The sequence below is a fragment of the Chiloscyllium plagiosum genome, unplaced genomic scaffold, assembly GCF_037043375.1.
Source record: "Chiloscyllium plagiosum isolate Xiang-an unplaced genomic scaffold, Cpla_swu_hap1 HiC_scaffold_16, whole genome shotgun sequence".
In the NCBI taxonomy this organism is placed as follows: domain Eukaryota; kingdom Metazoa; phylum Chordata; class Chondrichthyes; order Orectolobiformes; family Hemiscylliidae; genus Chiloscyllium; species Chiloscyllium plagiosum.
Genome location: NW_028270154.1, coordinates 68,943,532 through 68,965,131, shown reverse-complemented (window position 1 = coordinate 68,965,131; position 21,600 = coordinate 68,943,532). Strand labels below are relative to the sequence as shown.

Sequence of the window (21,600 nt, the reverse complement as noted above, 5' to 3'; positions counted from 1 at the left end):
CAATAAATTCAAATTTGATTGGGGTTTAGTATCCTGGGTGTAATTTAAATTGATTGGTTAAATTTGAATTGTCAAAACAGCAACTAACTCTATTTCACAGCTAAATGTTACATATTTTCAATTTTCCAGTACACTCTGAGGTTGCTATCTAGTCATATGACAGGTGCTTGTTAGCTCTCAGTGCAGAACAGCATTCACTCTTTCTTAAAAGTACTGTACATGCCTTCAACTTCATAACAGGCGGCTTCTATCATACTTACAGGCCTTCAGTTTCTATGATGCCCTCTTGGGTGGTTCCAGTTTTGCAGAGGGCAACATGCAAAAATTTGCATCCCACTCTGACTAGAAAGGACTGCAAGGCTTCCCCCAACCATTCACCCTCATCTTCAGCAAGCTTATCATCTTACATGGTGGCTTGGGGGTCAAAAAATGAAATGCATTGCATCGGTGCACTGCCTCCGTTGCAGAACAGTGTGATCAGCCATGGTTGCTGAGGATAGGCATTGTCTCCCAGTAACCATCCGACTGTAAGATATCCAACCCTTGAAATGAAGCAGGAACATAAGAATTCTCAAGGATATAGGCATCATGGCAATCTCTAAGGTATTTGTCCTAAACTTTTGATATGTGATTCCCCTGATCAGAAAATACGTTTAATGAATTCATTGATGAACTCTGCAGCGTTGTGATATAATCATCTCAACATGACATGTTGACAGTCTGAACAAACTAACATCTGGGAAATCCAGATATGTTGGCAAAATATACTGGTCAGGGCTGGGGAGAATTGACCTTGTCACAGGGAAAAGAGTTGAAGTGGTGTCATCTGCCTTAAATTTAATTGGTGACAGCCTCGATGCATTCAATGTTTGAGGACACTGTAAACTTTGTTATAAATTCTGTGTCTTACACTCTTATACTCCGCAACCACTGATGAAGGAGCAGCACTCTGAAAGCTGGTGCTACCAATTAAACCTGTTGGACTATAACCTGGTATTGTGTGATTTTTAACTTTGTACACCCCTGTGCAACACCGGCGTCTCCAAATCATGATGTTTGAGGATGAAGAGTTCCCACACAGGTACCAAGTTGGTCCTTACAGGCAGTAGATACATAAAAACTTAGTACAGTGGTCCCCTTGATGGTCACCTGGATGGCATGGCCACCCACTCCTTTAGTTCAAAAGACCTGTTCCAGCAGTTGACCATTCTGTGACAGTACCCCAGGACATCCTCAGTCTGTGGCACACTGACTTGGAGGAAACGATGTTGAAAGCCAAAGATTCTGGGACTCTTGTATGTGCATATGGCAGAACCTTAAGCTGCAACATCTTTCTGTGGAGGTTGTTCAGCAGCTGCTGGGGGTTGCTACTAGTCCTGGGATTGGTGGCACATTTGTTCTTCCTCAATTTCTCTGTGCCTTTATTGTTCAGTGACCACAGCAATGATAACTCATGCTGGAGCTGCATCCAATGAACCAGTTTTGGGGAATATCAAAAATAGAACAAATTCTTAGTAATATGAGCTGCCAGCATTCATATCACAAAGAACAATGATAACTTGGCATAGTCCTCCATTCAATGGGATTTGGAGCATTCTGACAAGTACAGCCTTGAGATAGTGCAGCACATCCATGAGGGGAAGAATTACCTGGGCGCTTTGTTTCAGGAGGCAGTCACATCCGGTAGATTAAGTAATTCAAATTCAGTTAGTGATCAGGAACAACAGTGACTGTAGTGAGGCAGCTAGGGGGATTCTGAATTCAGGAATGGAGGAGCCTCAGCAGTTGACCTTATCTAACAGGTATGAGATTTTTGCTTCCTGTTTGGATGAGGAAAAGGGCTATGGGCAGGATTATCCAGCTGATCACGGCACCATGGTGCAGAAGTCCATTCAATGTCGGGGGGGTGGAGAGCAAAAGGACAAGTAATTGTTCTAGGGGATTCTCTCATTAGGGGGTTAGATAGTATCCTTTGTGAGCTGGATCGGGAGTCCTGCATGGTATGTTGCCTGCCCAGTGCCAGGGTGCAGGACATCTCCGACCGGCTTGAAAGGATATTGGAACGGGAGGGAGAAGATCCAGTTGTTGTGGTCCACATTGGTACAAGCAAATTGACAAGGCTAGGAAGGAGGACCTGTTTGGGGATTATCAAGCACTAAGAAGGAAATTGATGAACAGGTTCTTGAAGGTCATAATCTCTGGATTACTGCCCGAGCTATGTGCTAATTGGCATAGGGATAAGAAAGTTAGGGAATTAAACATGTGGCTAAGAGATTGGTGTGGGAAAGAGGGATTTTATTTCATGGGACATTGGCATCGGTTTTGGACCCGTGGGGATCTGTACCGATTGGACGGTCTCCACCTGAATTAATCTGGAACCAGTGTTCTAGTGAAAATCATAAATTGGGTGGTTATGAGGACTTTAAACTTGTGAATTGGGGGGAAGGGAAAGGGAAAGCAACAGCGAGTATGGAGTCAAGTAGAAAGATAAGCAGCTGGTTAGCACGTGCGCAGGGTTTAATTCAAGGCAGACTAGGAATGAAGCAAAAAGGAAGGATAACTTAGGACATATTACTAGAGATGTTGGAAATCGTGTAGATAAGAGAATTAGCATTAAGGTGCTTTATCTGAATGCTAGTAGTATTCGTAACAAAGTAGATGAATTAATGGCACAAATCATCGTGAATGATTATGATGTGGTAGGGGTCACAGAGACGTGGTTGCAGGGGGCTCAGGACTGGCAGTTAAACATCCAAGGATTTACAACTTATCAAAAAGACAGGGAGGTGAGCAGAGGGGATGGGGTTGCCTTATTAGTTAAGAATGAAATTAAATCTATGGCACTGAATGACATAGGGTCAGATGATATTGAGACTGTGTGAGTGGAGTTGAGGAACCATAAAGGCAAAAAAAAACATAATGGGAGTTATGTACCACGAAATAGACAGGGCATGTCAGAAAGGCAAGGTCACGATGATCATGGGGAACTTTAATATGCAGGTGGACTGGGTGAATAATGTTGCCAATGGAATTCATGGAATGCTTATCTGGATGGCTTTTTGGAACAGCTTGTGATGGAATCCACAAGGGAGCAGGCTATTCTGGACTTAGTGCTATGTAATGAGCCAGACTTTACAAAAGATCTTAAAGTAAGGGAACACTTCGGAGGTAGCAATCATAATATGGGAGAGTTCAGTCTGCAGTTTGAAAGAGAGAAGGTAAAATCGGATGTAATGGTGTTACAGTTAAATAAAGGAAATTACAGGGGCATACAAGAGGAACTGATGAAGATCGACTGGAAGCAAAGCCTAACAGGGAAGACAGTAGAGCAACGATGGCAGGGGTTTCTAGGTGTAATTGAAGACACAGTACAGAGGTTCATCCCAAAGAAAAGAAAGATTATCCGGGGGATGGGATTATACAACCATGGCTGACAAACGAAGTCAGGAAAAGTATCAAAGATAAAGAGAGAGCCGATAAAATGGCCAAGAGCACTGGCAAATCAAGAGATTGGGAAGACTACAAAAACAAACAAAGGGTAGCAAAGAGAGAATTAAGGAAGGAGATGATCAAATATGAAGGTAGGCTAGCCAGTACTATTAGAAATGTTTCTTTCAATACATCAGAAACAAACAAGAGGCAAAAGTCAACACTGAGCCGCTCCAAACTGATGCAGGAAGGCTAGTGCTGGGAATTAAGGAAATAGCTAAAGAACTTAATAAGTATTTGACATCACTCTTCACAGTGGAAGACATGAGTAATATCCCAAGGGGGTAAATTTAGAATCGAAATGAGGAGACTTTTCATCAGCCAAAGAGTGGTGGGCCTGTGGAATTCATTGCCACGGAGTGCAGTGGAAGCCATGACATTAAATGTCTTCAAAGCAGAGATTAATAAATTTTTGATCTCACAAGGAATTAAGGGCTACGGAGAGAGTGCAGGTAAGTGGAGTTGAAACGCCCATCAGCCATGCTTAAATGGCAGAATGGACTTGATGAACCGAATGGCATTACTTCCACTCCTCTGTCTTATGGCCTTATGCCTACACGTGGACCTTCAACATAAGGATCACATGCCAATGCTGTACAAATACATTCAGAGATTGTAAATGCAGTAGGATTATTGTAACCTTGTCCATCCATGCAACATCACCTCAGAAAGGCAGTATTGCTTACAAAAACATGTTGTTTGAAGATGACACTTTAGATATCACCTATAATTATTTCTACTTCACAGAGATGACTATGATTAATTTTTAATGGTCAAGATTCCTTATGACCAGGATTTGTATTTGACATAATTTGTTGCTGCATATGCTTCATATACACAATAACATAATTACAGATGTCTTCAACTTATGCTGTGTTAATGTAATTGCCCCTTGATAGGCCTCACATCATTCACAAGAAGAGCTTGCATCCTCTGAAAGGAAAAGAAACACATACTCTACTTACTCTGGATATGGTTACAGTCATTTATCGTTAACAGTGAGCATTTGTGATTCAGCTGAAGAAGGATGGCAACACAGGTCATGCTTCACAGACTAGGTTGCAGACTGTCAATCCAGATGGACAATTAAACCTTCATGTTCCTTTCTTCCTTGTACTCCCTATCAAGCCCATCAATTCTGAATTTCCCTGAGTTCCTATCAAATGCTTTCACTTAAGCCTTCATCTCTCAACATTACCTACTGGGACCTGGGCCTACAGCTCAGTTACACCAACCATCATGGTGCACTGGTACCCCTATGGAATGAGCTGACAGTGAAAGTGGTTGAGGCAGGTACCTTAACAACATTTAAAAGTCATTTGGACAAATAGATGGGTAGGGAATGTATTAAAGGAAAGATGCCAAGTGCAGGAAAGTTAGGTTGATGTGGATGGACATTTTGGTCAACATGGACCAGTTTGGGCCAAAGTCCTGTCTCTGTGCTGTCAGACTCTAGGACACTACATGTGAATAAGTGTAGGCTTTTAAGTGCCTTATGACAATTAGGAATGCAATATCTGCTGGCCTCATCCCATGAGTGAATAAAAAAAAGTCAGGTTTGTGGCACGATGGCAGTGTCACTATCACTGAGCCAGGTGGTATAAGTTCAAATCTAATCTGCTCCAGAAGTGGGTTATGATATCTTTAAAAAGATGGACTAAATTAATTGGTTAGTTTGCTGAAGATGTAGTTCTAATGTTAGACCAGTCTGTTAGGATCTTTCAATCTGGTGTAGACAGAGTGTGTCATATAATTCTAATATGTTGTGCTCTGCAGAACTGGAGCCGACAATGAGGAGACATGATGAATGCTGACAAACTGGGATAGTGGAAGTCGTCTTGTGAAGAGGAGGATGAAGACACTGAGTAGAAGGAGCATCACCTTTTACATGATAAAATGCAGCTGCTTCCGACACTACATGCCAGACAATCAGTTCCAGTGTGTGAGAACTGCTTGCAGTAATCATTCATTGTCTATAAATATCATTGCGTTTGTGTGGCAAGAAGCAAATGTAACTGATGTTTGTTTGAGTTTTATTCACTTTTGGTGCTTGCAAATAAAAATGAATGTTTTGAGGCCTTCCTATATATAATGATCCCACATTGAACTATGATAAGGTGCTGGAATATAAAGAGCATTGAGGTAAGACAGTAGTAACTTGTAAGTTGGAATGTGGCTGTAGACAGATAAGGTCTGTGCTGAAAATGTGTTGCTGGAAAAGTGCAGCAGGTCAGGCAGCATCCAAGGAGCAGGAGAATCGACGTTTCGGGCATGAGCCCTTCTTCAGGAATTCCAGCTGCAAGACCAAACCAGTCCAATTTGCTCAATATGTCCAAGCATGATACAAATGTAAGTGCAGTAAAATTCTGGGAGAAGCCTGAATACGAATGGCTTGTGTTACAAGACTGAAATATGTGGCTGTCTGTCTGATGGAAGTCATATACAATTGAACAATAATCAAGAAGCTCAATTACCTTTGTTTAACCCTATGCTTTTGCAATGTTTTCCACCTGCTGTCACTGACGTGATCCAGACCAACAATACAAACCAATCCAGGAATTTCCAGTCGCAAATGAGGTGAGCGGTGGTTTTCTATTAGATGGTCAGAACCCGACTGAAGCACAATGCAAGTTACAAGTAAAACTAATTATGTCCAGCACCCTTGCAATCCCAAATGACATATACCAGCCCCGATGAGATTGATTGAAACCAGGATGCCCACTGGGGGGGGGGGGGGCGGAACCTACCTCAGGTGCCCACTGGGGGGGGGCGGAACCTACCTCAGGTGCCCACCCGACGACCACTGCTGCGCAACCTTTCCCCAAGGGGACCCCGAAAATAGGTCAAACAGGCCCCAGAATTTCACCTTTGAGACTGGGAACAAGACCACAAAATCTCCTAGGGACAAATGGCTGGCCCTTGCTTTAATTTTTGAAATGTGGCCACTGGGGAGTAATGTGTATTTAATGTTACCTTGGAGCTGACGTGGAGAATCGACATGCTTTCGTCCTAGCAAAAGGAAAAACTATTAATGTACATTGACTCTTCATTGTGCTTTTAATATGATCTATGATTATGGAGCCTTGTGGAAACATTGAAGATTAAACCTCCAAGTTGCAGCGTTATAGTAATGCTGTTTTGTCCAATCAATGACACGCAAATTCGTGAAGCGTTCCATATGTTTTGGGTGGCACGGTGGCTCAGTGGTTAGCACAGCTGCCTCACAGCACCAGGGACCCGGGTTCAATTCCTGCCTCAGGCAGCTGTCTGTGTGGTGTTTGCACATTCTCCCCATGTCTGTATGGGTTTCCTCTGGGTGCTCCAGTTTCCTCCCACAGTCGAAAGATGTGCAGGTTAGGTGAATTGGCCATGCTAAATTGTCCGTAGTATTAGGTGCATTAGTCAGGGGTAAATGTAGGGGAATGGGTCTGGGTGGGTTGCTCTCCAGAGGGTCGGTGTGGACTTGTTGGGCCGAAGGATCTGTTTCCACACTGTAGGGAATCTAATCTAATCTAATCTACAATTATCAAGATGCTTGGTTCATGCTGAGGAAACTGAGACTGTTTCTAAAGTAGTGGGCAAGTGGATGCAGCTGCTAAGCAGTCAGTCTTACACCCCAAATGTCTGGTCCCATCGGGTCCCCCAGCAAAACCTGCTTAGCCACAGTAGAAGGACGGGTATGCCAGACCTGGGTAAGATACAGAAATCATGGGCGGTGCCCCTGCTGAAAAGCACAGACTATGGCCTCAAATAAGATACTCAAACTAGAATGTGCATGACCCCTACTGGACAACTTTGTGTTCCTTCCTTGCTGCTGCCTATTTCAATTGATTATGTGTATTTTGTATTCACATGGGCAAGGGGAAATAGTTTATATTAAATTGCAATGGACACTCCATGGCCTCCAAGCTCGTTGGAAAGGACCCTTCCAGATCCTCCTCACCACCCCAACTGCTGCCAGGGTCGCTGAATGCCTTGCCTGGGTCCACCTCCATCATTGCAAGATCATCGCACAAACCCCTCCAAAGCGGGGAGATGATGGAAATGATCGAGATGATGGAGATGAATGAAAGGGAACTAAGAGAGGAACCGGAACCAGACTACTAAGATAAAGATGTCTCTTTCGAATAGTAATTCTCCTTCTGTTTCAGATATCCTAATCCTTGCTTCAGAACTGGGCGGCACGGTGGCACAGTGGTTAGCACTGTTGCCTCACAGTGCCAGAGACCCGGGTTCAATTCCCACCTCAGGCGACTGACTGTGTGGAGTTTGCACGTTCTCCCTGTGTCTGCGTGGGTTTCCTCCGGGTGCTCCAGTTTCCTCCCACAGTCCAAAGATGTGCAGGTTAGGTGAATTGGCCATGCTAAATTGCCTGTAGTGTTAGGAGAATGGGTCTGGGTTGGTTGCACTTCAGTGTGTCGGTGTGGACTTGTTGGGTCAAAGGGCCTGTTTCCACACTGTAAGTAATCTAATCTAATTACCATTTGCCTTCTATGAGTAAACCTATTCTGAATCCATGCAGCCAAGTCACTGTGCATCCAAAGCTTTTTAATCTTCTGGATGAATCTACCATGTTTGTCTCCACTACTACCAGGACCTGACTCCCATTTTCCCCACCTCTGGACCCAATCTGCCTCAACCGCTCCACTGCCCGGGACCCTACCCATATCTTTCCTAACAAGACATCACCGGACTGACATTTACTTTGTCCCAGGTCTGCCAGACGTGATTTTTCCCACCCATCCTTAGCTACCCTAAACACTTGCCTGGCCCTCTTGCCACTTTGCTTCTGTGCCACTAAGCATTTATACCCAGTAGCACCTTACCTCCCTGGCAACCTGGCACTTTTCCAACTGTATCCTATCATCTTGCACCCGAATCACCTGATATCCTATCCATTCTTACCACATCCCCTCCCATTTGGCATTCTACTCACTCAGCACCCTGTTTCCACCCAAGTGTGGCTCTGAATTCCTGAAGGAACCATGATCACAATCTCCTGTCAAAAATGCAGAGTTCTCTCCTTTTGGAAAAACGCATGAGATTGCTACTCCTCAGAAAGTTAAGCCTTATGCATATTATCAGTAAGCATTTAGCCTCAGTGTGTGGAACCATGAAACACATTGGCAGTCTGTGTTCCCAATGATAACCAAGATGAAACAAAATCAAATAAAATCACCCAAGCTTATTTTCTAACAAGGAACATATACACTTGAGTAATTTTAGTGCAGTAAGTGTATTAGGAAGCAGATGTAATTATAATCTATTGAACTCTGCTTCTTGCAATTTATAATCTCACTGAACCCATCAGTAAAATTACTCCCTTACAATAACTTTAATCTATTTATAATTTAGGCCCAATTATTACATGGGCTAGCCTATAAATATATTGTGGAACAGCAACCACTAACAAATGTTTCTCACAGCATGGCTAACATAACCTTGCACATACAACTGTACATTCTTATACTATCATTGGCTTCAGACCACAGACCTTATCTGGGAGAAAGTGAGGACTGCAGATGCTGGAGATCAGAGCTGAAATTCACAGTCACCTCCAAGTTTTTGGGAGTTCCATCTGCTATGCATAAGTCTATCCCCCAATCACGTGCAGCATTTCTTCAACTGGCCAGTAAGGTAGCTTTCCATTCTTTAGTTAACAATGAATTAATGCAGCCATGCTTCAAATTAATCATCAGGCAATGAGACAGGTCACTGACAATGTGTAAGGGAATAAAACCAAACGATCCTGCCAATTAATTTTGATTTTGTGATTCGGGCTAATACAGTTGACTATTAAAAATAATAAATGAAATAATCATTATCTGTAATTCAAAGGTGGAAAGTGAACAAGTGACGAAGACATTTTAAAAGTCATTAATATAAATTGGAAATTCCTTTATTCAATATTTAATATTTAAAATGCAAAATGTATACAGTTTCCAACTTTGAAATCCACTACAATTACCAGTTCTAGTCCCTTAATTTAAATCCAAGTTTAGGTTCCTTAATTGGTCCTGACCAGTCATTGCTCATTTACAATGCTATAGATCGTGAAATGGCTGCAGTTACCTTAAAAGTTTTTGTCTACTCAGATGATAAAAAAAACTTCTAATGCACGAATAATGGCTGAATCCAAAGACACAGATATTAACCATAGGATATTAATTTTGTTACATGATTTATCACAGCCTAATGTTGAATTATGCTTCAATTGTCATTGAAGGAGGGGACTCACTCAATAAAGCTGCGGCTGGCACATCATAATCACCAATGAAACAATTAAGTGGAAACAAATGAGTCTGAAACAAAACAAAGGTTATAATGTTGTCTTCCTCTGTATTAAACTGATCAGATATTGAATAAGGTTGGCTTTCATGCAAGGATAAAAGGTTAGTTAGAAACTGACAGTCGGGCAGTCATGGCCTGTAAGAAGAACGGGGTTAATATTTCAGTATTTCATTTCATAATCACTGATGAATCCTTAACCGCAAAAGAAATCATGTTAATTTTCCAAAATGCAAATCAGATTCAAAATGGGGGCAACACTGTGGCTCAGTGGTTAGCACTGCTGCCTCACAGCACCAGGGTCCAGGTTCGATTCCAGCCTCGGGTGACTCCCTGTGTGGAGTTTGCACATTCTTCCCGTCTCTGCATGGGTTTCCTCTAGGTACTCCGGTTTTCTCCCACACATGGAGAAAGTCCAAAGATGTGCAGGTCAGGTGAATTGGCCATGCTAAATTGCCCATAGTGCTAGCTGCATCATTCAGAAGGGAATGGGTCTGGGTGGGTTACTCTTCGGAGTGTCGGTGTGGACTGGTAGGGCCGAAGGGCCTGTTTCCACACTGTAGGGAATCTAATATAATCTAATCCAAAGCAGTCCCGGTTCTCGAGCTCCAGGGAACAAAACACAAACATTGAATCACCAACAAACAAATGTGCATCCAAACTGAATCACAAAGGGTTAAACTTTCTACAAACTGTGGGTCGTTCTCTGTCTCTCTCTCTCTCTCACACTCTCTCTCTGTCTCCTTTCTCTCACACACACGAACATTTTTCAACCTTCTTCATAGCACAGTTTTTAGCTTTTGTTTATCCTTTCTTGTAAGGGTAATGAGGCCCTTACATTCCAGAACAGTCAACGGTAGGGAGTTTAGTCACATAAATCCTGGCTGGGACACATAACAAACCAAATGTGCAAAATCTCAATACCTCTCAGCCGTTCCATTTGCAATTCTAACAATATAAGAAAACTCAAAAAAGGATCATGCTGTAAGGTTGAGTGAAATAGGAGTTGATGGGAAGGGTGAGGGTAGTAACAAATTAAAAATACTGTACATGAATGCACGAAGCATTAGAAATAAGATAGATGAGCTTGAGGCTCTTTTGGAAATTGGCAGATACAATATTATGGGGATAACTGAGACATGGCTTCAAGTGGACAGGGCCTGGGAAATGAATATTCAAGGCTACACGTGCTATCGTAAGGACAGACTGACGGGTAGAGGGGGTGGGGTGGCCATGTTGGTAAGGGATGATATTCAGTCCCTTGCGCGGGGGGACCTAGAATCAGGGGATGTAGAGTCAGTATGGATAGAGCTGAGAAATTCTAAGGGTAAAAAGACCCTCTTGGGAGTTATCTACAGGCCCCCAAACAGTAGTCTGAATGTCGGATGTAAGTTGAATCAGGAGCTGAAATTGGCCTGTTGCAAAGATGTTGCTCCAGTTGTTATGGGGGATTTCAACATGCAGGTAGACTGGGAGAATCAGGATGGTATTGGACGTCAAGAAAGATACTTTGTGGAATGCCTCCGAAATGGATTCTTAGAACAGCTGGTGCTGGAGTCTACAGGGAGAAGGCAAATCTGGATGTGGTCTTGTGCAACGAACCAGAGTTGATCAGGGATCTCGAAGTGAAGAAGCCATTGGGAAGTAGTGACCATAATACATTAAGCTTCAATCTACAATTTGAGAGGGAGAGGGTATAATCAGAAGTGACAATATTTCTGTTGAATAAAGGGAACTATGGAGCTATGAGGGAGGAGTGGTGCAATACCTTAGCAGGGATGACAGTGGAGGAACAATGGCAGATATTTCTGTGTATAATGCAGAAGGTGCAAGATCAGTTCATTCCAAAAAGGAAGAAAGATCCTAGGAGGAGGCATGTGTGGCCGTGGCTGACAAGGGAAGTTAAGAAACATATAAAGTTAAAAGAGAAAAAGTATAACATAGCAAAGATAAGTGGGAAAACGGAGGACTGGGAAGCTTTTAAAGAACAACAGAGGATTACTAAGAAGGAAATATGCAGAGAAAAAATGAGGTACGAAGGTAAACTGGCCAAAAATATAAAGGAGGATAGTAAAAGCTTTTTTAGGTATGTGAAAGGCAAAAAAATGGTTAAGACCAAAATTAGGCCCTTGAAGACAGAAACAGGGGAATATATTACGGGGAACAAAGAAATGGCAGAAGAATTGAATTGGTACTTCAGATCTGTGTTCACTGGGGAAGACACAAGCAATCTTCCTGAGGTAACAGTGGCTGAAGAACCTGAACTTTAGGGAATTTATATTTGCCAGGAATTGGTGTTGGAGAGACTGTTAGGTCTGAAGGTTGATAAGTCCCCGGGGCTTGATGGTCTACACCCCAGGGTACTGAAGGAGGTGGCTCGAGAAATCGTGGATGCGTTGGTGATTATTTTCCAAAGTTCGATAGATTCGGGATCAGTTCCTACTGATTGGAGTGTGGCTAACATTGTGCCACTTTTTAAGAAAGGTGGGAGAGAGAAAGCAGGAAATTATAGACCAGTTAGTCTAACCTCAGTGGTGGGAAAGATGCTGGAGTCTATTATAAAGGATGAAATACGACACATCTGGATAGTAGTAATAGGATAGGTCAGAGTCAGCATGGATTTATGAAGGGGAAATCATGCTTGACTAATCTTCTGGAATTTTTTGAGGATGTAATTCTGAAGATGGACGAGGGAGATCCAGTAGATGTAGTGTACCTGGACTTTCAGAAAGCTTTTGATAAATTCCCAAATAGGAGGTTAGTGAGCAATATTAGGGCGCATGGTATTGGGGGCAAAGTACTAACTTGGATTGAAAGTTGGTTGGCTGACAGGAAACAAAGAGTAGTGATAAACAGCTCCATTTCGGAATGGCAGGCAGTGACTAGTGGGGCACCGCAGGGATCAATGCTGGAACCGCAGCTTTTTACAATATATATTAATGATATAGAAGATGGTATTAGTAATAACATTAGCAAATTTGCTGATGATACTAAGCTGGATGGCAGGGTGAAATGTGAGGAGGATGTTAGGAGATTACAGGGTGACCTGGACAGGTTAGGTGAGTGGTCAGATGCAGTTTAATGCGGACAAATGTATGGTTATCCACTTTGGTGGCAAGAACAGGAAGGCAGATTACTACCTAAATGGAATCAATTTAGGTAAAGGGGCAGTACAAAGAGATCTGGGTGTTCTTGTACACCAGTCAATGAAGGTAAGCATGCAGTTACAGCAGGTAGTCAAGAAGGCTAATAGCATGCTGGCCTTCATAACAAGAGAGATTGAGTATAGAAGCAAAGAGGTTCTTCTGCAGCTGTACAGGTCCCTGGTGAGACCACACCTGGAGTATTGTGTGCAGTTATGGTCTCCAAATTTGAGGAAAGACATTCTGGCTATTGAGGGAGTGCAGCGTAGGTTCACGAGGTCAATTCCTGGAATGGCAGGACTACCTTACGCTGAAAGACTGGAGCAACTGGGCTTGTATACCCTTGAGTTTAGAAGACTGAGAGGGGATCTGATTGAGACATATAACATTATTAAAGGATTGAACACTCTGGCGGCAGGAAACATGTTTCCGCTGATGGGTGAGTGCCGAACCAGAGGACACAGCTTAAAAATACGGGGTGGACCATTTAGGACAGAGATGAGGAGAAACTTCTTCACCCAGAGAGTGGTGGCTGTGTGGAATGCTCTGCCCCAGAGGGCAGTGGAGGCCCAGTCTCTGGATTCATTTAAGAAAGAGTCGGATAGAGCTCTCAAGGATAGTGGAATCAAGGGTTATGGAGATAAGGCAGGAACAGGATACTGATTAAGGATGATCAGCCATGATCATATTGAATGGTGGTGCAGGCTCGAAGGGCAGAATGGCCTACTCTTGCACCTATTGTCTCTTGTCTATTTTCAAGATAACTTTTCTTTTGTGCCTCTGCATTTGCCCATAACTTGGGGAAATACAACAGAGTCTTTAATAGTTACCTAATGTGTCCTGTATGCCAAATTCATTAAAGTCTGGACATCCTGAAGTAAGCAACTATAATTTCAGTAGATTTGTACTAGCCAATTAAAACTAATGTTGGGCACTCAAATGCATCAGGGGCATCTTGAAGCATGAAGCGGATTTCAGCATGGGTCCAGGGCTTATCAAATGGTGTTTCAATTGTCATTACCCTGAGGCGAGCAAATTGTCTATTGCTAATTTTTTAAATCTTAAGATGCTTTCAGCAGCATTTTCTGTCCGGACACTAGGACCCCGTTGAGTACGCACACTAGTATCTTGTGGTTGAGTGGCAAGAATTGTATCAGCATTTCTAACAGCAATTTTGTCCTAAGCCAGCTTTCTTTTTTTTTAAACATGACAAAGGCATCAAACACCCTCCATATTTCATAAACAAAGAACAAACCCCAAAACAAATAGAAAAAAAAGTCAAGCCAAGCCGAACAGATGATAGAAATAAACTCGACATAAAACTTCCACTAACCAATAGCCTGACAATGAGCAACGAGACTAATGATTTCTGCAGAACATTCCTGACATTCTAAAACCCTGACAGTTTTGTTCTAATATATTGCGATACTTCTTTATTTCACAGAACAATTTAACTATCAATTTAAACAATGCCAATCCAACCGAATCTTATTGCTCTATCTCTTTTTCTCATAGCACCCCGCCAGATCCCATTTACCTCCTTTTCTTATTTTACCAAGACTGATCCTTTCCAGGCTGGACTGAGATGATAGACAGCGAGGGGTCAGGTCAACCATTACTTGAATGAGACGAAAACCAGACGAATATGAAAAAATACTCACGTCTGCGTGGCCGATTCCTCAACACTCAACAGTGAAAGACTCAAGGCTCTTACACCATTGTCCACAATCCGCCCATGTCATATCTGAGTCACAGCACCATATGAAGATCTAGACCTCCCCTCCCCCCCCCCCCCCCCCCGGTCGAAAGAGGGCCTCTCGGCTCCGAGATCAGTCAAAAGAATCACTAGGATTGTGGTCTATTTCAGCAAGGTTCACCAGTTTATTACAACGTTGGGCACAGGTTAGTCCAGCAACACAGAGGTTAACAGCTACTGTGTTCCTTGGAGAAAACTGTGCAATTGAATTTGAACAAGCCATTTTTATATGTTTCTTCAGAGACAGTACAACCCGAATTACAAGGAAAACCAATGAAATGTAATAAGGTGACATAATGGACAGCAGATTAATTCAATGATATTTCCTTGGAAACAGTATTGTCTTACGGATATTATGTCTCACACTTGCAAATTCAAGGTTAGTTTTTTTTAGATTAGATTACATTAGATTACATTACAGTGTGGAAACAGGCCCTTCGGCCCAACAAGTCCACACCGACCCGCCGAAGCGCAACCCACCCATACCCCTACATTTACCCCTTACCTAACACTATAGGCCGTCAGGGTGGTCAGTTAATTTTTTTTTTAGATTCAATTCCCTACAGTGTGGAAACAGGCCCTTTGGCCCAACCAGTCCACACCAACCCTCCAAAGAGTAACCCACCCAGATCCATTTCACTCGAACCAATGCACCTAACACTATGGGCAATTTAGCATGGCCAATTCACCTGACCTGCACATCTTTGGACTGTGGGAGGAAACCAGAGCACCTGGAAGAATCCCACGCAGACAATGTGCAATCTCCACACACACAGTCACCCGAGGCCGGAATCGAACCTGGGATTCCCCTTAATGTCTTATGATTCATTTTATGAAGACTTCATTGTCTGCTTTTAGCCAGCTCAGCAAAGCAGGAATGCAGCTTTCAACCATTTTAGCACAGTATTAATCCTGAATCCATTTTGTAATGTTATTTTATATTGAAAAGTCATTTTGTGGTTAATAAAAGCCCACGTAGATTTGTTATTCCTGACAACAGCCTAAATCCAGATTTTAGATCCTCACTCAAACTGTGATTTACACATGATAAACAACCAGCCCAGAAAGTTTGGTATGTTGATAGATGCTTAGTGTTGAGGAAGCAGTCTTTGCCAGGTAGAAGACCAGAAAAAATAATCTAACACGTCAGCCACCCTGAGAAGGAAAACAACAAACATGAAGTGCGAGTACCTCAAACAAACTGCTAACTCACTGTCATCTTGAGCTACTAAGATCAACACCCACTCTGTGCCATGTGTCAGCCTGTCTTCTGAGATGGCAAAACCTTCCAATGTGTCTTAGGTTTCATTTAGTTTGTGCAGTATGTTGAACCTGTTGAACTACTTACTGAATTACTTTTAAATCATTTAAGGTTTCTAACTCTAGTTAGATAACCTATAATACTCAAACTCAACTGAAAATCTTGATGAATTAGTGTTAAAAATGGAATGTCACAGTCTTTAAGATGGAGATTGCTACCAGATTAAATGCGAGACTTCAGCCAATTTGATCTATTTCACATGAGATCAGGCAACAGCTGAATAGATGAAATAAAAACAATGAACCTGAACAAATTCCTGCTATGGTGCCTTAGATATTTGTTCTAAAACAAGCACAGCTTTTGCCTGGTTGTTCAAAGTAGCTACAACAAAGGAAGTCATAGAAAATTTCCTCAGTATGTTGCATCTTACCAGCCAAGTACTGCCCCATCAGTCTACTGTCAATCATCAGGAAGGTGATATTGTCAGTTCTATGAAGCAGCACTTACTCACCAATAGCCTGTTCAGTGATGCTCATTATGGATTCTGTCAGGACAGCTTTATATCTCATGTAGCCTTGATCCAGCTTTAGACAAATTAGAGTTACAGATAGAGTCAGAGTGATGCACCCCATGGAAACAGACCCTTCAGTCCAACCCGTCCATGCCAACCAGATATCCCAACCCAATCTAGTCCCACGTGCCAGCATCGGGCCCATATCCCTCCAAACCCTTCCTATTCAGATACCAATCCAAATGCCTCTTAAATGTTGCAATTGTACCAGCCTCCACCACATCCTCTGGCAGCTCATTCCATACACGTACCACCCTCTGCATGAAAAAGTTGCCCCATAGGTTTCTTTTATATCTTTCCCCTCTCACCCTAAACCTATGCCCTCTAGTTCTGGACTCCCCGACCCCAGGGAAAAGACTTTGTCGATTTATCCTATCCATGCCCCTCATAATTTTGTAAACTTCTATAAGTTTACCCCTCAGCCTCCGCGCTCCATGGAAAACAGCCCCAGCCTGTTCAGCCTCTCTCTGTAGCTCAAATCCTCCAACAACATCTTTTCTGAACCCTTTCAAGTTTCACAACGTCTTTCCGATAGGAAGGAGACCAGAATTGCACGCAATATTCTAACAGTGGCCTAACCAATGTCTTGTACAGCTGGAACATGATCTCCCAACTCCTGTACTCAATACTCTGATCAATAAAGGAAAGCATACCAAATGCCTTCTTCACCTGCGACTCCACTTTCAATGAGCTATGAACCTGCACTCCAAGATCTCTTTGTTCAGCTCCCTAGGACCTTACCATTAAGTGTATAAGTCCTGCTAAGATTTGCTTTCCCAAAATGCAGCACCTCACCTTTATCTGAATTAAACTCCATCTGCCACTTCTCAGCCCATTGGCCCATCTGATCAAGATCCTGTTGTAATCTGAGATAACCTTTTTCGTTGTCCACTACACCTCCAATTTTGGTGTCATCTGCAAACTTACTAACTGTGCCTCTTATGCTTGCATCCAAATCATTTATGTAAATGACAAAAAGTAGAGGACCCAGCACCGATCCTTGTGGCACTCCACTGGTCACAGGCCTCCATTCTGAAAAACAACCCTCCACCACCACCCTCTGTCTTCTACCTTTGAGCCAGTTCTGTATCCAAATGGCTAGTTCTCCTTGTATTCCACGAGATCTAACCTTGCGAATCAGTCTCCCATGGGGAACCTTGTCGAATGCCTTACTGAAGTCCATATAGATCACATCTACTGCTCTGCCCTCATCAATCTTCTTTCTTACTTCTTCAAAAAACTCAATTAAGTTTGTGAGACATGATTTCCCAAGTACAAAGCTATGTTGACTATCCCTAATCAATCCTTGCCTTTCCAAATACATGTACATCCTGTCCCTCAGAATTCCCTCCAACAACTTGCCCACCACTGAGGTCAGGCTCACCGGTCTATAGTTCCCTGGCTTGTCTTTACCGCTCTTCTTTAACAGTGGCACCACGTTTGCCAACCTCCAGTCTTCCGGCACCTCACCTGTTACTATTGATGATACAAATATCTCAGCAAGAGGCCCAGCAATCACTTCTCTAGCTTCCCACAGAGTTCTCGGGTACACCTGATCAGGTCCTGGGGACTTATCCACCTTTAACTGTTTCAAGACACCCAGCACTTTCTCCTCTGTAATCTGGACATTTTGCAAGATGTAACCATCTATTTACCTACAGTCTATATCTTCCATATCCTTTTCCACAGTAAATACTGATGCAAAATATTCATTTCGTATCTCATGTCCCCTTTTTGCCTTCCTGATTTCCCTCTTAAGTATACTCCAACTTCTTTTATACTCTTCTAAGGATTCACTTGATCTATCCTGCCTATACCTGACATATGCTTCCTTCTTTCTCTTAACCAAACCCTCAATTTCTTTAGTCATCCAGCATTCCCTATACTTATCAGCCTTCCTTTTCACCCTGACAGGAATATACTTTCTCTGGATTCTTGTTATCTCATTTCTGAAGGCTTCCGATTTTCCAGCTGTTCCTTTACCTGTGAACATCTGCCTCCAATCAGCTTTTGAAAGTTCTTGCCTAATACCGTCAAAATTGGCCTTTCTCCAATTTAGAAATTCAACTTTTAGAACTGGTCTATCCTTTTCCATCACTATTTTAAAACAAATAAAATTATGGTCACTGACCTCAAAGTGGTCCCTCACTGACACCTCAGTCACCTGCCCTGCCCTATTTCCCAAGAGTAGGTCAAGTTTTGCACCTTCTCTGGTAGGTACATCCAAATACTGAATCAGAAAATTGTTTTGTACACACTTAAGAAATTCCTCTCTATCTAAACCTTTAACACTATGGCAGTCCCAGTCGATGTTTTGAAAGTTAAAATCCCCTACCATAACTACCCTATTATTCTTATAGATAGCTGAGATCTCCTTACAAGTTTGTTTCTCAATTTCCTTCTGACTATTGGGGGCCTAGAATACAATCTCAATAAGATGATCATCCCTTTCTCATTTCTCAGTTCCACCCAAATAACTTCCCTGGATGTATTTGCTGGAATAACCTCCCTCAGCACAGCTGTAATGCTATCCCTTATCAAAAATGCCACTCCCCCTCCTCTCTTGCCTCCCTTTCTATCCTTCCTGTAGCATATATATCCAGGAATATTAAGCTGCCAGTCCTGCCCATCCCTGAGCCATGTTTTTGTAATTGCTATGATATCCCAGTCCCATGTTCCTAACCATGCCCTGAGTTCATCAGCCTTCCCTGTTTGGCCCCTTGCATTGAAATAAATGCAGTTTAATTTATTAGTCCAACCTTGTCCCTGCCTGCCTTGACTGTTTGACTCACTTCTGTTCTCAACTGTACCAATCTCAGATCGATCTCTTTCCTCACTATCTCCCTGGGTCCCACCCCCCCGCCTTACTAGTTTAAATCCTCCCAAGCAGTTCTCGCAAATTTCCCTGCCAGTAAATTAGTCCCCTTCCAATTTAGTTGCAATCCGTCCTTCTTGTACAGTTCACTTCTACCCCAAAAGAGATTCCAATGATCCAAAAACGTGAATCCTTCTCCCATACACCAGCTCCTCAGCCATGCATTCACCTCCTCTATCCTCCTTTTCCTGCCCTCACCATCTCATAGCACTGGGAGTAATCCAGATATTACTACCCTTAAGGACCTCCTTTTTAAATTTCTGCCTAACTCTCTGTAATCTCCCTTCAGAATCTTAACCTTTTCCCTTCCTATATCGTTGGTTCCAATGTGGACAATGACCTCTTGCTGGCCTCTCTCCTCCGTGAGAACATTCTGCACCCTTTCTGAGATATCCTTGATCCTGGCACCAGGAAAGCAACACACCATTCTGCTTTTTCTCTGCTGGCCACAGAAATGTCTGTCTGTACCTCAGACTATAGAATCCCCTAACACAATTGATCTCTTGGAAGCCCAAGTATCGCTCGTTGCGTTAGAGCCAGTCTTAATACCAGAAACTTGGCTGTTCGTGCTACGTTCCCCTGAGAATCCATCACCCCCTACATTTTCCAAAACAGCATACCTGTTGGAAATGGGTATATCCACAAAAGACTCCTGCCCTAAGTACTTACCTCTCTTACCCTTCCTGGAGTTAACCCATCTATGAGACTGTATCTGAGACTTTTGCCCCTTCCTATAACTGCCATCCATCGCATCCTTTTGCTGTTGCAAGTTCCTCATCTCTTCTATCTGTCTCTCCAACCGATCCATTCGATCTGATAAGAGTTGCATCCAACAGCATTTATGGCAGGTATAATCCGCAATAACCCTTAAACTCTCTTTAAACTCCATCTGACAAGAAGTACATATCACTGTAAAGGCCATTTTTGCTCCTTCACAATCTACAGACACAAAAAATAACACCATCTTATTCCTCTACAAAACACTGCACCAGGCTAAATTAATAGCTAGGCTTATATTTTAAGTTTAATCATGAGACTTATCTCCAAAAAATATTTAATCAAGCAAGAACCCACTGTACTCACTAATACAGCCTTTCTCTTGGACAGACTTCAAACAACAATTAACTTATCTGATTCTGTGTTGTGAACTTCACCCAAACTGGTTCCTCCAAGATTAGTTGTGAATATCACTGTTTGTTAATTTTCCCAGATGCACTCCAATGTCCAGCGACACATGAATTTAAAAACAGCAAAGGCAGTAACTGTGCAGGTTCTCTCTCTCTCTCTTCTGCACTGTCCTCACCATGTGCTTCCTTTGTCTGTTCTTCTCCCTTTTAAAACTACTGTTGTTTTGACTTTTTTTTCCAAGTTCCAAAATAATACAACAGTATATAAAACAGTAATTGCTGCTCCTGGAATTCAAGGAAATCACCTCCAGCACCTAAATTACCTCAAAAAAAGAAGAAACTCTTACAGCCCAAAATTTTTCCCGTCTTCCATCTTGGATTACCCAGAATCCGCATTGCTGAGATAACCTGCACAAATATTAGATTTACATACAGTGTGGAAACAGGCCATTTGGCCCAACAAGCCCACATCAACCCTCCGAAGAGTAACCTACCCAGACCCACTCCCCTCCCCTATATTTACCCCGACTAATGCATCTAACACTATGGTCAATTTAGCATAGCCAATTCACCTAACCAGCACATGTTTGGATTGTGGGAGGAAACCGGAGCACCCGGAGAAAACCCACGCAGACATGGGGAGAATGTGCAAACTCCACACAGTCGCCCAAGGTGGGAATCAAACCTAGGTCCCTGGTTCTGTGAGGCAGCAGTGCTAACTACTGAGCCACCGTGCTGCCTAAATATCTTGAAAATATATTGCAAAAGCATATCTGAAATAACTATACTTGAAAAACTCAGGTTGCTCTATTTATACATTTAGTAAAGTGAATATTGATATATGATAATTTCTTATTTAGTTGACATTGAGCATTTTTTGATATATTGATTACAATTTGTTCCCAATTCATATATTTTCACTGGACATTTGTTTCAGAAATATGTTCTCTAGTTACAGCAGTAATCAAAAATGCCACACACCCCTCCTTCTATCCTTATAACATTTCAAATCTGGACATCCCTCAGCCAAGTTTCTGTAATGGCTATGACATCCCAATGCCCTGTTCCAAAATGTCACCTGAGTTCATTA

At 42.5% G+C, this 21,600-nt stretch overlaps 1 long non-coding RNA gene across 1 annotated transcript in view; it reads right to left on the bottom strand.

Moving 5' to 3' along the window:
* Positions 1-14,704, bottom strand: part of LOC122556938 (uncharacterized) — a 41,009-nt gene extending 26,305 nt beyond the window's left edge. Inside the window, exon 1 of the long non-coding RNA XR_006313715.2 lies at positions 14,582-14,704. This is a non-coding gene — a long non-coding RNA (uncharacterized LOC122556938). The remainder of the gene's footprint in view (positions 1-14,581) is intronic.
* Positions 14,705-21,600: the final 6,896 nt, after the last annotated feature.